Genomic DNA, 13,508 nt, shown 5'->3' on the forward strand with positions numbered 1-13,508 from the left:
GTGAGTCGATCGTCGGCGTGAAAGACGAGCTGGTGAAGGGGAAAGAGGTTCCTCTGGCATGGACTGAGATATCTGGGGGACTCTTGGAATGGTGGTAAGACCCTGGAGTTCCTCTCGCCGTTCCTGTTGAGAGGGCCTCCTCTTGAGATGCGAGGGGAAAGCCGGGAATTCTTTCCCGACGAAGCAGGGATAGGATCCCTCATCTCGAGCTACGAGGAGGAAACGGGTCTGCTCTGGATGTGGGCGGGACCCTCGTGTTTCCTATCGAGTGGAGACGGGTATGTCGGGGAACTTCTTGAGTTGCACCAAGGCTGTGAAGGACCCTTTCGAAGTTCCAGAGGTGAGTTGCGATTAGCCTCGAGACGCCACAGCGGAAATGGACCTCATCTCGCCTGGATGGGAGAACCTCCTGGATTTCCTCGAGTTGCTGCAGGTCTTCTCGAGTTACGACGGGGACCTCAGGGACCCGCTCTGGTGGCCTCAGGAAAGGCCAGTCCCCATGCGAGTTGCTAGGGGCCATCTCAGTATTCCTCTCCCATCGATGCCGGGGCCTAAGCCCTTGTGTGGAGTCGGGGCCGGAACCTGAGGATTCCTCTCCAGTGTTGCCATGGATCTTGGGGTGCCTCTGAGTCTCCCCAGGGGAGTAAGGCCTCGTCTCGAGTTGGGGCATGCACATTCGCTTTCCTCCCGAGCTGCAGCAGAAATGTCACGCTTCCTGTCACGTGGATCAAGGGATCTGTGGTTTTCCCTCGAGGCTTTCCCACAGGGCTGTGCCACGTGCCACCTTGGTGTGAGTCGATCCTCGGCGTGAAAGACGAGCCGGTGAAGGGAAAAGAGGTTCCTCTGGAATGGACTGAGACATCTGGGGGACTCTTGGAATGGTGGCACGACCCTGGAGATCCTCTCGCCGTTCCTGTTGAGAGGGCCTCCTCTTGAGATGCGACGGGAACGCCGGGAATTCTTTCCCGACGAAGCAGGGAAAGGATCCCTCATCTCGAGCTACGAGGCGGAAACGGGGCTCCTCTGGATGTGGACGGGACCCTCGTGTTTCCTCTTGACTGGACACGGGTATGTCGGGGAACTTCTTGAGTTGCACCAAGGCTGTGAAGGAAAATTTCGAAGTTCCAGAGGTGAGGTGCGATTAGCCTCGAGACGCCACAGCGGAAATGGGCCTCATGTCGCCTGGACGGGAGAACCTCCTGGATTTTCTCGAGTTGCGGCAGGTCTTCTCGAGTTACGACGGGGACCTCAGGGACCCGCTCTGGTAGCCTCAGGAAAGGCCAGTCCCCATGCGAGTTGCTTGGCGCCATCTCGGGATTCCTCTCCCGTCGATGCCGGGGCCTAAAACCTCGTGTGGAGTCGGGGCCGGAACCTGAGGATTCCTCTCCAGTGTTGACATGGATCCTGGGGTGCCTCTGAGTCTCCCCAGGTGAGTCAGGCCTCGTCTCGAGTGGCGGCATGCACGTGCGCTCTCTTCCCCAGCTACAGCAGTGGTGTCACGCTTCCTGTCACGTGGATCAAGGGATCTGTGGTTTCCCTCGAGGCTTTCCCTCGAGGCTTTCCCTCGAGGCTTTCCCACGAGGCTTTCGCACAGGGCTGTGCCACGTGCCACCTTGGTGTGAGTCGATCCTCGGCGTGAAAGACGAGCCGGTGAAGGGGAAAGAGGTTCCTCTGGCATGGACTGAGATATCTGGGGGACTCTTGGAATGGTGGTAAGACCCTGGAGTTCCTCTCGCCGTTCCTGTTGAGAGGGCCTCCTCTTGAGATGCGAGGGGAAAGCCGGGAATTCTTTCCCGACGAAGCAGGGATAGGATCCCTCATCTCGAGCTACGAGGAGGAAACGGGTCTGCTCTGGATGTGGGCGGGACCCTCGTGTTTCCTATCGAGTGGAGACGGGTATGTCGGGGAACTTCTTGAGTTGCACCAAGGCTGTGAAGGACCCTTTCAAAGTTCCAGAGGTGAGTTGCGATTAGCCTCGAGACGCCTCAGCGGAAATGGACCTCATCTCGCCTGGATGGGAGAACCTCCTGGATTTCCTCGAGTTGCTGCAGGTCTTCTCGAGTTACGACGGGGACCACAGGGACCCGCTCTGGTGGCCTCAGGAAAGGCCAGTCCCCATGCGAGTTGCTAGGGGCCATCTCAGTATTCCTCTCCCGTCGATGCCGGGGCCTAAGCCCTTGTGTGGAGTCGGGGCCGGAACCTGAGGATTCCTCTCCAGTGTTGCCATGGATCTTGGGGTGCCTCTGAGTCTCCCCAGGGGAGTAAGGCCTCGTCTCGAGTTGGGGCATGCACATTCGCTTTCCTCCCGAGCTGCAGCAGAAATGTCACGCTTCCTGTCACGTGGATCAAGGGATCTGTGGTTTTCCCTCGAGGCTTTCCCACAGGGCTGTGCCACGTGCCACCTTGGTGTGAGTCGATCCTCGGCGCGAAAGACGAGCCGGTGAAGGGAAAGAGTTTCCTCTGGAATGGACTGAGACATCTGGGGGACTCTTGGAATGGTGGCACGAGCCTGGAGTTCCTCTCGCAGTTCCTTTTGAGAGGGCCTCCTCTTGAGCTGCGACGGGAACGCCGGGAACTGTTTCCCGACGAAACAGGGAAAGGATCCCTCATCTCGAGCTACGAGGCGGAAACGGGGCTCCTCTGGATGTGGGCGGGACCCTCGTGTTTCCTCTCGAGTGGAGACGGGTATGTCGGGGAACTTCTTGATTTGCACCAAGGGTGTGAATGACCCTTTCGAAGTTCCAGAGGTGAGGTGTGATCAGCCTCGAGACGCCTCAGCGGAAATGGGCCTCATCTGGCCTGGAGGGGAGAACCTCCTGGATTTTCTCGAGTTGTGGCAGGTCTTCTCGAGGTACGACGGGGACCTCAGGGACCCGCTCTGGTGGCCTCAGGAAAGGCCAGACCCCGTGCGAGTTGCTAGGGGCCATCTCGGGATTCCTCTCCCGTCCATTCCGGGGTCTAAGACCATGTGTGGAGTCGGGGCCGGAATCTGAGGATTCCTCTCCAGTGTTGCCATGCATCTTGGGGTGCTTCTGAGTCTCCCCAGGGGAGTCAGGCCTCGTCTCGAGTGGGGGCATGCACGTGCGCTTTCCTCCCGAGCTGCAGCAGTAGTGTCACGCTTCCTGTCACGTGGATCAAGGGATCTTTGGCTTTCCCTCGAGGCTTTCCCACGGGGCTGTGCCACGTGCCACCTTGGTGTGAGTCGATCCTCGGCGTGAAAGACGAGCCGGTGAAGGGAAAAGAGGTTCCTCTGGAATGGACTGAGACATCTGGGGGACTCTTGGAATGGTGGCACGACCCTGGAGTTTCTCTCGCCGTTCCTGTTGAGAGGGCCTCCTCTTGAGATGCGACGGGAACGCCGGGAACTCTTTCCCGACGAAACAGGGAAAGGATCCCTCATCTCGAGCTACGAGGCGGAAACGGGGCTCCTCTGGATGTGGGCGGGACCCTCGTGTTTCCTCTCGAGTGGAGACGGGTATGTCGGGCAACTTCTTGATTTGCACCAAGGGTGTGAAGGAACCTTTCGAAGATCCAGAGGTGAGGTGTGATCAGCCTCGAGACGCCTCAGCGGAAATGGGCCTCATCTCGCCTGGAGTAGAGAACCCCCTGGATTTTCTCGAGTTGCGGCAGGTCTTCTCGAGTTACGAAGGGCACCTCAGGGACCCGCTCTGGTGGCCTCAGGAAAGGCCAGTCCCCATGCGAGTTGCTAGGGGACCTCTCGGGATTCCTCTCCCGTCCATGCCGGGGCCTAAGACCTTGTGAGGAGTCGGGGCCGGAACCTAAGGATTCCTCTGCAGTGTTGACATGGATCTTGGGGTGCCTCTTAGTCTCCCCAGGGGAGTCAGGCCTTGTCTCGAGTGGGAGCATGCACGTGCGCTTTCCTCCCGAGCTGCAGCAGTAGTGTCACGCTTCCTGTCACGTGGATCAAGGGATCTGTGGCTTTCCCTCGAGGCTTTCCCTCGAGGCTTTCCCACGAGGCTTTCACACAGGGCTGTGCCACGTGCCACCTTGGTGTGAGTCGATCCTCGGCGTGAAAGATGAGCCGGTGAAGGGAAAAGATTTTCCTCTCGAATGGACTGAGACATCTGGGGGACTCTTGGAATGGTGGCACGACACTGGAGTTCCTCTCGCCGTTCCTGTTGAGAGGGCTCCTCTTGAGCTGCGACGGGAACGCCGGGAATTCTTTCCCGTCGAAGCAGGGAAAGGATCCCTCATCTCGAGCTACGAGGCGGAAACGGGGCTCCTCTGGATGTGGGGGGGACCCTCGTGTTTCCTCTCAAGTGGAGACGGGTATGTCGGGGAACTTCTTGAGTTGCACCAAGGTTGTGAAGGATCCTTTCGAAGTTCCAGAGGTGAGGTGTGATTAGCCTCGAGATGCCTCAGCGGAAATGGGCCTCATCTCGCCTGGAGGGGAGAACCTCCTGGATTTTCTCGAGTTGCGGCAGGTCTTCTCGAGTTACGACGGGGACCTCAGGGACCCGCTCTGGTGGCCTCAGGAAAGGCCAGTCCCCATGCGAGTTGATTGGCGCCATCTCGGGATTCCTCTCCCGTCGATGCCGGGGGCCTAAAACCTCGTGTGGAGTCGGGGCCGGAACCTGAGGATTCCTCTCCAGTGTTGACATGGATACTGGGGTGCCTCTGAGTCTCCCCAGGGGAGTCAGGCCTCGTCTCGAGTGGGGGCATGCAAGTGCGCATTCTTCCCGAGCTCCAGATGTAGTGTCACGTTTCCTGTCACATGGATCAAGGGATCTGTGGCTTTCCCTTGAGGCTTTCCCACGAGGCTTTCCCTCGAGGCTTTCGCACAGGGCTGTGCCACGTGCCACCTTGGTGTGAGTCGATCCTCGGCGTGAACGACGAGCCGGTGAAGGGGAAAGAGGTTCCTCTGGAATGGACTGAGACATCTGGGGGACTCTTGGAATGGTGGCACTACCCTGGAGTTCCTCTCGCCGTTCCTGTTGAGAGGGCTCCTCTTGAGATGCGACGGGAACGCCGGGAATTCTTTCCCGACGAAGCAGGGAAAGGATCCCTCATCTCGAGCTACGAGGCGGAAACGGGGCTCCTCTGGATGTGGGCGGGACCCTCGTGTTTCCTCTCGAGTGGACACGGGCATGTCGGGGAACTTCTTGAGTTGCACCAAGGCTGTGAAGGACCCTTTCGAAGTTCCAGAGGTGAGGTGGGATTAGCATCGAGACGCCTCAGCCGAAATGGGCCCCATCTCGCCTGGGGGGGAGAACCTCCTGGATTTTCCCGAGTTGCGGCAGGTCTTCTCGAGTTACGACCGGGACCTCAGGGACCCGCTCTGGTGGCCTCAGGAAAGGCCAGTCCCCATGCGAGTTGCTAGGGGCCATCTCGGAATTCCTCTCCCGTCGATCCCGGGGCCTAAGACCTTGTGAGGAGTCGGGGCCGGAACCTGAGGATCCCTCTCCAGTGTTGATATCGATCTTGGGGTGCCTCTTAGTCTACCCAGGGGAGTCAGGCCTCGTCTCGAGTGGGGGCATGCAGGTTCGCTTTCCTCCCGAGCTGCGGCAGTAATGTCACGCTTCCTGTCACGTGGATCAAGAGATCTGTGGCTTTCCCTCGAGGTTTTCCCACGAGGCTTTCCCACAGGACTGTGCCACCTGTCACCTTGGTGTGAGTCGATCCTCTGCGTGAAAGACGAGCCGGTGATGGGAAAAGAGGTTCCTCTGGAATGGACTGAGACATCTGGGGGACTCTTGGAATGGTGACAAGACCCTGATGTTCTTCTCGCCGATCCTGTTGAGAGGGCCTCCTCTTGAGGTGCGACGGGAACGCCGGGAATTCTTTCCCGACGAAGCAGGGAAAGGATCCCACATCTCGAGCTACGAGGCGGAAACGGGGCTCCTCTGGATGTGGGCGGGACCCCCGTGTTTCCTCTCGAGTGGAGACGGGTATGTCGGGGAACTTCTTGAGTTGCACCAAGGCTGTGAAGGACCCTTTCGAAGTTCCAGAGGTGAGGTGTGATTAGCCTCGAGACGCCTCAGCGGAAATGGGCCTCATCTCGCCTGGAGGGGAGAACCTCCTGGATTTTCTCGAGTTGCGGCAGGTCTTCTCGAGTTACGACGGGGACCTCAGGGACCCGCTCTGGTGGCATCAGGAAAGGCCAGTCACCATGCGAGTTGCTAGGGGCCATCTCGGGATTCCTCTCCCGTCGATGCCAGGGCCTAAGACCTTGTGAGGAGTCGGGGCCGGAACCTGAGGATTCCTCTCCAATGTTGACATGGATCTTGGGGTGCCTCTGAGTCTCTCCAGGGGAGTCAGGCATCGTCTCGAGTGGGGGCATGCACGTGCGCTTTCCTCCCGAGCTTCAGCTGTAGTGTCACGCTTCCTGTCACGTGGATCAAGGGATCTGTGTCTTTCCTTCGAGGCTTTCCCTCGAGGCTTTCCCACGAGGCTTTCGCACAGGGCTGTGCCACGTGCCACCTTGGTGTGAGTCGATCGTCGGCGTGAAAGACGAGCTGGTGAAGGGGAAAGAGGTTCCTCTGGCATGGACTGAGATATCTGGGGGACTCTTGGAATGGTGGTAAGACCCTGGAGTTCCTCTCGCCGTTCCTGTTGAGAGGGCCTCCTCTTGAGATGCGAGGGGAAAGCCGGGAATTCTTTCCCGACGAAGCAGGGATAGGATCCCTCATCTCGAGCTACGAGGAGGAAACGGGTCTGCTCTGGATGTGGGCGGGACCCTCGTGTTTCCTATCGAGTGGAGACGGGTATGTCGGGGAACTTCTTGAGTTGCACCAAGGCTGTGAAGGACCCTTTCGAAGTTCCAGAGGTGAGTGGCGATTAGCCTCGAGACGCCACAGCGGAAATGGACCTCATCTCGCCTGGATGGGAGAACCTCCTGGATTTCCTCGAGTTGCTGCAGGTCTTCTCGAGTTACGACGGGGACCTCAGGGACCCGCTCTGGTGGCCTCAGGAAAGGCCAGTCCCCATGCGAGTTGCTAGGGGCCATCTCAGTATTCCTCTCCCATCGATGCCGGGGCCTAAGCCCTTGTGTGGAGTCGGGGCCGGAACCTGAGGATTCCTCTCCAGTGTTGCCATGGATCTTGGGGTGCCTCTGAGTCTCCCCAGGGGAGTAAGGCCTCGTCTCGAGTTGGGGCATGCACATTCGCTTTCCTCCCGAGCTGCAGCAGAAATGTCACGCTTCCTGTCACGTGGATCAAGGGATCTGTGGTTTTCCCTCGAGGCTTTCCCACAGGGCTGTGCCACGTGCCACCTTGGTGTGAGTCGATCCTCGGCGTGAAAGACGAGCCGGTGAAGGGAAAAGAGGTTCCTCTGGAATGGACTGAGACATCTGGGGGACTCTTGGAATGGTGGCACGACCCTGGAGATCCTCTCGCCGTTCCTGTTGAGAGGGCCTCCTCTTGAGATGCGACGGGAACGCCGGGAATTCTTTCCCGACGAAGCAGGGAAAGGATCCCTCATCTCGAGCTACGAGGCGGAAACGGGGCTCCTCTGGATGTGGACGGGACCCTCGTGTTTCCTCTTGACTGGACACGGGTATGTCGGGGAACTTCTTGAGTTGCACCAAGGCTGTGAAGGAAAATTTCGAAGTTCCAGAGGTGAGGTGCGATTAGCCTCGAGACGCCACAGCGGAAATGGGCCTCATGTCGCCTGGACGGGAGAACCTCCTGGATTTTCTCGAGTTGCGGCAGGTCTTCTCGAGTTACGACGGGGACCTCAGGGACCCGCTCTGGTAGCCTCAGGAAAGGCCAGTCCCCATGCGAGTTGCTTGGCGCCATCTCGGGATTCCTCTCCCGTCGATGCCGGGGCCTAAAACCTCGTGTGGAGTCGGGGCCGGAACCTGAGGATTCCTCTCCAGTGTTGACATGGATCCTGGGGTGCCTCTGAGTCTCCCCAGGTGAGTCAGGCCTCGTCTCGAGTGGCGGCATGCACGTGCGCTCTCTTCCCCAGCTACAGCAGTGGTGTCACGCTTCCTGTCACGTGGATCAAGGGATCTGTGGTTTCCCTCGAGGCTTTCCCTCGAGGCTTTCCCTCGAGGCTTTCCCACGAGGCTTTCGCACAGGGCTGTGCCACGTGCCACCTTGGTGTGAGTCGATCCTCGGCGTGAAAGACGAGCCGGTGAAGGGGAAAGAGGTTCCTCTGGCATGGACTGAGATATCTGGGGGACTCTTGGAATGGTGGTAAGACCCTGGAGTTCCTCTCGCCGTTCCTGTTGAGAGGGCCTCCTCTTGAGATGCGAGGGGAAAGCCGGGAATTCTTTCCCGACGAAGCAGGGATAGGATCCCTCATCTCGAGCTACGAGGAGGAAACGGGTCTGCTCTGGATGTGGGCGGGACCCTCGTGTTTCCTATCGAGTGGAGACGGGTATGTCGGGGAACTTCTTGAGTTGCACCAAGGCTGTGAAGGACCCTTTCAAAGTTCCAGAGGTGAGTTGCGATTAGCCTCGAGACGCCTCAGCGGAAATGGACCTCATCTCGCCTGGATGGGAGAACCTCCTGGATTTCCTCGAGTTGCTGCAGGTCTTCTCGAGTTACGACGGGGACCACAGGGACCCGCTCTGGTGGCCTCAGGAAAGGCCAGTCCCCATGCGAGTTGCTAGGGGCCATCTCAGTATTCCTCTCCCGTCGATGCCGGGGCCTAAGCCCTTGTGTGGAGTCGGGGCCGGAACCTGAGGATTCCTCTCCAGTGTTGCCATGGATCTTGGGGTGCCTCTGAGTCTCCCCAGGGGAGTAAGGCCTCGTCTCGAGTTGGGGCATGCACATTCGCTTTCCTCCCGAGCTGCAGCAGAAATGTCACGCTTCCTGTCACGTGGATCAAGGGATCTGTGGTTTTCCCTCGAGGCTTTCCCACAGGGCTGTGCCACGTGCCACCTTGGTGTGAGTCGATCCTCGGCGCGAAAGACGAGCCGGTGAAGGGAAAGAGTTTCCTCTGGAATGGACTGAGACATCTGGGGGACTCTTGGAATGGTGGCACGAGCCTGGAGTTCCTCTCGCAGTTCCTGTTGAGAGGGCCTCCTCTTGAGCTGCGACGGGAACGCCGGGAACTGTTTCCCGACGAAACAGGGAAAGGATCCCTCATCTCGAGCTACGAGGCGGAAACGGGGCTCCTCTGGATGTGGGCGGGACCCTCGTGTTTCCTCTCGAGTGGAGACGGGTATGTCGGGGAACTTCTTGATTTGCACCAAGGGTGTGAATGACCCTTTCGAAGTTCCAGAGGTGAGGTGTGATCAGCCTCGAGACGCCTCAGCGGAAATGGGCCTCATCTGGCCTGGAGGGGAGAACCTCCTGGATTTTCTCGAGTTGTGGCAGGTCTTCTCGAGGTACGACGGGGACCTCAGGGACCCGCTCTGGTGGCCTCAGGAAAGGCCAGACCCCGTGCGAGTTGCTAGGGGCCATCTCGGGATTCCTCTCCCGTCCATTCCGGGGTCTAAGACCATGTGTGGAGTCGGGGCCGGAATCTGAGGATTCCTCTCCAGTGTTGCCATGCATCTTGGGGTGCTTCTGAGTCTCCCCAGGGGAGTCAGGCCTCGTCTCGAGTGGGGGCATGCACGTGCGCTTTCCTCCCGAGCTGCAGCAGTAGTGTCACGCTTCCTGTCACGTGGATCAAGGGATCTTTGGCTTTCCCTCGAGGCTTTCCCACGGGGCTGTGCCACGTGCCACCTTGGTGTGAGTCGATCCTCGGCGTGAAAGACGAGCCGGTGAAGGGAAAAGAGGTTCCTCTGGAATGGACTGAGACATCTGGGGGACTCTTGGAATGGTGGCACGACCCTGGAGTTTCTCTCGCCGTTCCTGTTGAGAGGGCCTCCTCTTGAGATGCGACGGGAACGCCGGGAACTCTTTCCCGACGAAACAGGGAAAGGATCCCTCATCTCGAGCTACGAGGCGGAAACGGGGCTCCTCTGGATGTGGGCGGGACCCTCGTGTTTCCTCTCGAGTGGAGACGGGTATGTCGGGCAACTTCTTGATTTGCACCAAGGGTGTGAAGGAACCTTTCGAAGATCCAGAGGTGAGGTGTGATCAGCCTCGAGACGCCTCAGCGGAAATGGGCCTCATCTCGCCTGGAGTAGAGAACCCCCTGGATTTTCTCGAGTTGCGGCAGGTCTTCTCGAGTTACGAAGGGCACCTCAGGGACCCGCTCTGGTGGCCTCAGGAAAGGCCAGTCCCCATGCGAGTTGCTAGGGGACCTCTCGGGATTCCTCTCCCGTCCATGCCGGGGCCTAAGACCTTGTGAGGAGTCGGGGCCGGAACCTAAGGATTCCTCTGCAGTGTTGACATGGATCTTGGGGTGCCTCTTAGTCTCCCCAGGGGAGTCAGGCCTTGTCTCGAGTGGGAGCATGCACGTGCGCTTTCCTCCCGAGCTGCAGCAGTAGTGTCACGCTTCCTGTCACGTGGATCAAGGGATCTGTGGCTTTCCCTCGAGGCTTTCCCTCGAGGCTTTCCCACGAGGCTTTCACACAGGGCTGTGCCACGTGCCACCTTGGTGTGAGTCGATCCTCGGCGTGAAAGATGAGCCGGTGAAGGGAAAAGATTTTCCTCTCGAATGGACTGAGACATCTGGGGGACTCTTGGAATGGTGGCACGACACTGGAGTTCCTCTCGCCGTTCCTGTTGAGAGGGCTCCTCTTGAGCTGCGACGGGAACGCCGGGAATTCTTTCCCGTCGAAGCAGGGAAAGGATCCCTCATCTCGAGCTACGAGGCGGAAACGGGGCTCCTCTGGATGTGGGGGGGACCCTCGTGTTTCCTCTCAAGTGGAGACGGGTATGTCGGGGAACTTCTTGAGTTGCACCAAGGTTGTGAAGGATCCTTTCGAAGTTCCAGAGGTGAGGTGTGATTAGCCTCGAGATGCCTCAGCGGAAATGGGCCTCATCTCGCCTGGAGGGGAGAACCTCCTGGATTTTCTCGAGTTGCGGCAGGTCTTCTCGAGTTACGACGGGGACCTCAGGGACCCGCTCTGGTGGCCTCAGGAAAGGCCAGTCCCCATGCGAGTTGATTGGCGCCATCTCGGGATTCCTCTCCCGTCGATGCCGGGGCCTAAAACCTCGTGTGGAGTCGGGGCCGGAACCTGAGGATTCCTCTCCAGTGTTGACATGGATCCTGGGGTGCCTCTGAGTCTCCCCAGGGGAGTCAGGCCTCGTCTCGAGTGGGGGCATGCAAGTGCGCATTCTTCCCGAGCTCCAGATGTAGTGTCACGTTTCCTGTCACATGGATCAAGGGATCTGTGGCTTTCCCTTGAGGCTTTCCCACGAGGCTTTCCCTCGAGGCTTTCGCACAGGGCTGTGCCACGTGCCACCTTGGTGTGAGTCGATCCTCGGCGTGAACGACGAGCCGGTGAAGGGGAAAGAGGTTCCTCTGGAATGGACTGAGACATCTGGGGGACTCTTGGAATGGTGGCACTACCCTGGAGTTCCTCTCGCCGTTCCTGTTGAGAGGGCTCCTCTTGAGATGCGACGGGAACGCCGGGAATTCTTTCCCGACGAAGCAGGGAAAGGATCCCTCATCTCGAGCTACGAGGCGGAAACGGGGCTCCTCTGGATGTGGGCGGGACCCTCGTGTTTCCTCTCGAGTGGACACGGGCATGTCGGGGAACTTCTTGAGTTGCACCAAGGCTGTGAAGGACCCTTTCGAAGTTCCAGAGGTGAGGTGGGATTAGCATCGAGACGCCTCAGCCGAAATGGGCCCCATCTCGCCTGGGGGGGAGAACCTCCTGGATTTTCCCGAGTTGCGGCAGGTCTTCTCGAGTTACGACCGGGACCTCAGGGACCCGCTCTGGTGGCCTCAGGAAAGGCCAGTCCCCATGCGAGTTGCTAGGGGCCATCTCGGAATTCCTCTCCCGTCGATCCCGGGGCCTAAGACCTTGTGAGGAGTCGGGGCCGGAACCTGAGGATCCCTCTCCAGTGTTGATATCGATCTTGGGGTGCCTCTTAGTCTCCCCAGGGGAGTCAGGCCTCGTCTCGAGTGTGGGCATGCACGTGCCCTTTCCTCCCGAGCTGGAGCAGTAGTGTCATGCTTCCTGTCACGTGGATCAAGGGATCTGTGGCTTTCCCTCGAGGCTTTCCCTCGAGCCTTTCCCACGAGGCTTTCGCACAGGGCTGTGCCACGTGCCACCTTGGTGTGAGTCGATCCTCTGCGTGAAAGACGAGCCGGTGAAGGGAAAAGAGGTTCCTCTGTAATGGACTGAGACATCGGGGGACTCTTGGAATGGTGGCACGACCCTGGAGTTCCTCTCGCCGTTCCTGTGGAGAGGACTCCTCTTGAGATGCGACGGGAACGCCGGGAATTCTTATCAGACGAAGCAGGGAAAGGATCCCTCTTCTCGAGCTATGAGGCGGAAACGGGGCTCCTCTGGATGTGGGCGGGCCTGTCGTGTTTCCTCTCGAGTGCAGACGGGTATGTCGGGGAACTTCTTGAGTTGCACCAAGGGTGTGAAGGACCCTTTCGAATTTCCAGAGGTGAGGTGTGATCAGCCTTGAGACGCCTCAGCGGAAATTGGCCTCATCTCACCTGGAGGGGAGAACCTCCTGGATTTTCTCGAGTTGCGGCAGGTCTTCTCGAGTTACGACGGGCACCTCAGGGACCCGCTGTGGTGGCCTCAGGAAGGGCCAGTCCCCATGCGAGTTGCTATGGGCCATTTCGGTGTTCCTCTCCCGTCGATGCCGGGGCCTAAGGCCTTGTGTAGAGTCGGGGCCGCAACCTGAGGATTCCTCTCCAGTGTTGACATGGATCTTGGGGTGCCTCTGAGTTTCCCCAGGGCAGTCAGGCCTCGTCTCGTGTGGTGGCATGCACGTGCGGTTTCCTCCCTTGCTGCAGCAGTAGTGTCTGCTTCCTGTCACGTGGATCAAGGGATCTGTGGCTTTCCCTCGAGGCTTTACCTCCAAGGCTTTCCAACGAGGCTTTCGCACAGGGCTGTGCCACGTGCCACCTTGGTGTGAGTCGATCCTCGGCGTGAAAGACGAGCCAGTGAAGAGAAAAGAGGTTCCTCTGGAATGGATTGAGACATCTGGGGGACTCTTGGAATGGTGGCACGACCCTGGAGGTCCTCTCGCCGTTCCTGTAGAGAGGGCGTCCTCTTAAGATGTGACGGGAACGCCGGGAATTCTTTCCCGACGAATCAGGGAAAGGATCCCTCATCTCGCGCTATCAGGCGGAAACGGGGCTCCTCTGGATGTGGGCGGGACCCTCGTGTTTCCTCTCGAGTGGAGACGGGTATGTCGGGGAACTTCTTGAGTTGCACCATGGGTGTGAAGGACCCTTTCGAAGTTCTAGAGGTGAGGTGTGATTAGACTCGAGACGCCTCAGCGGAAATGGGCCTCATCTCGCCTGGAGGGGAGAACCTCCTGGATTTTCTCGAGTTGCGGCAGGTCTTCTCGAGTTACGACGGGGACCTCAGGGACCCGCTCTGGTGGTCTCAGGAAAGGCCAGTCCCCATGCGAGTTGCTAGGGGACCTCTCGGGATTCCTCTCCCGTCCATGCCGCGGCCTCAGTCCTTGTGTGGAGTTGGGGCCGGAACCTGAGGATTCCTCTCCAGGGTT

This window comes from Budorcas taxicolor, chromosome 25 (assembly GCF_023091745.1).
Source record: "Budorcas taxicolor isolate Tak-1 chromosome 25, Takin1.1, whole genome shotgun sequence".
Lineage (NCBI taxonomy): Eukaryota > Metazoa > Chordata > Mammalia > Artiodactyla > Bovidae > Budorcas > Budorcas taxicolor.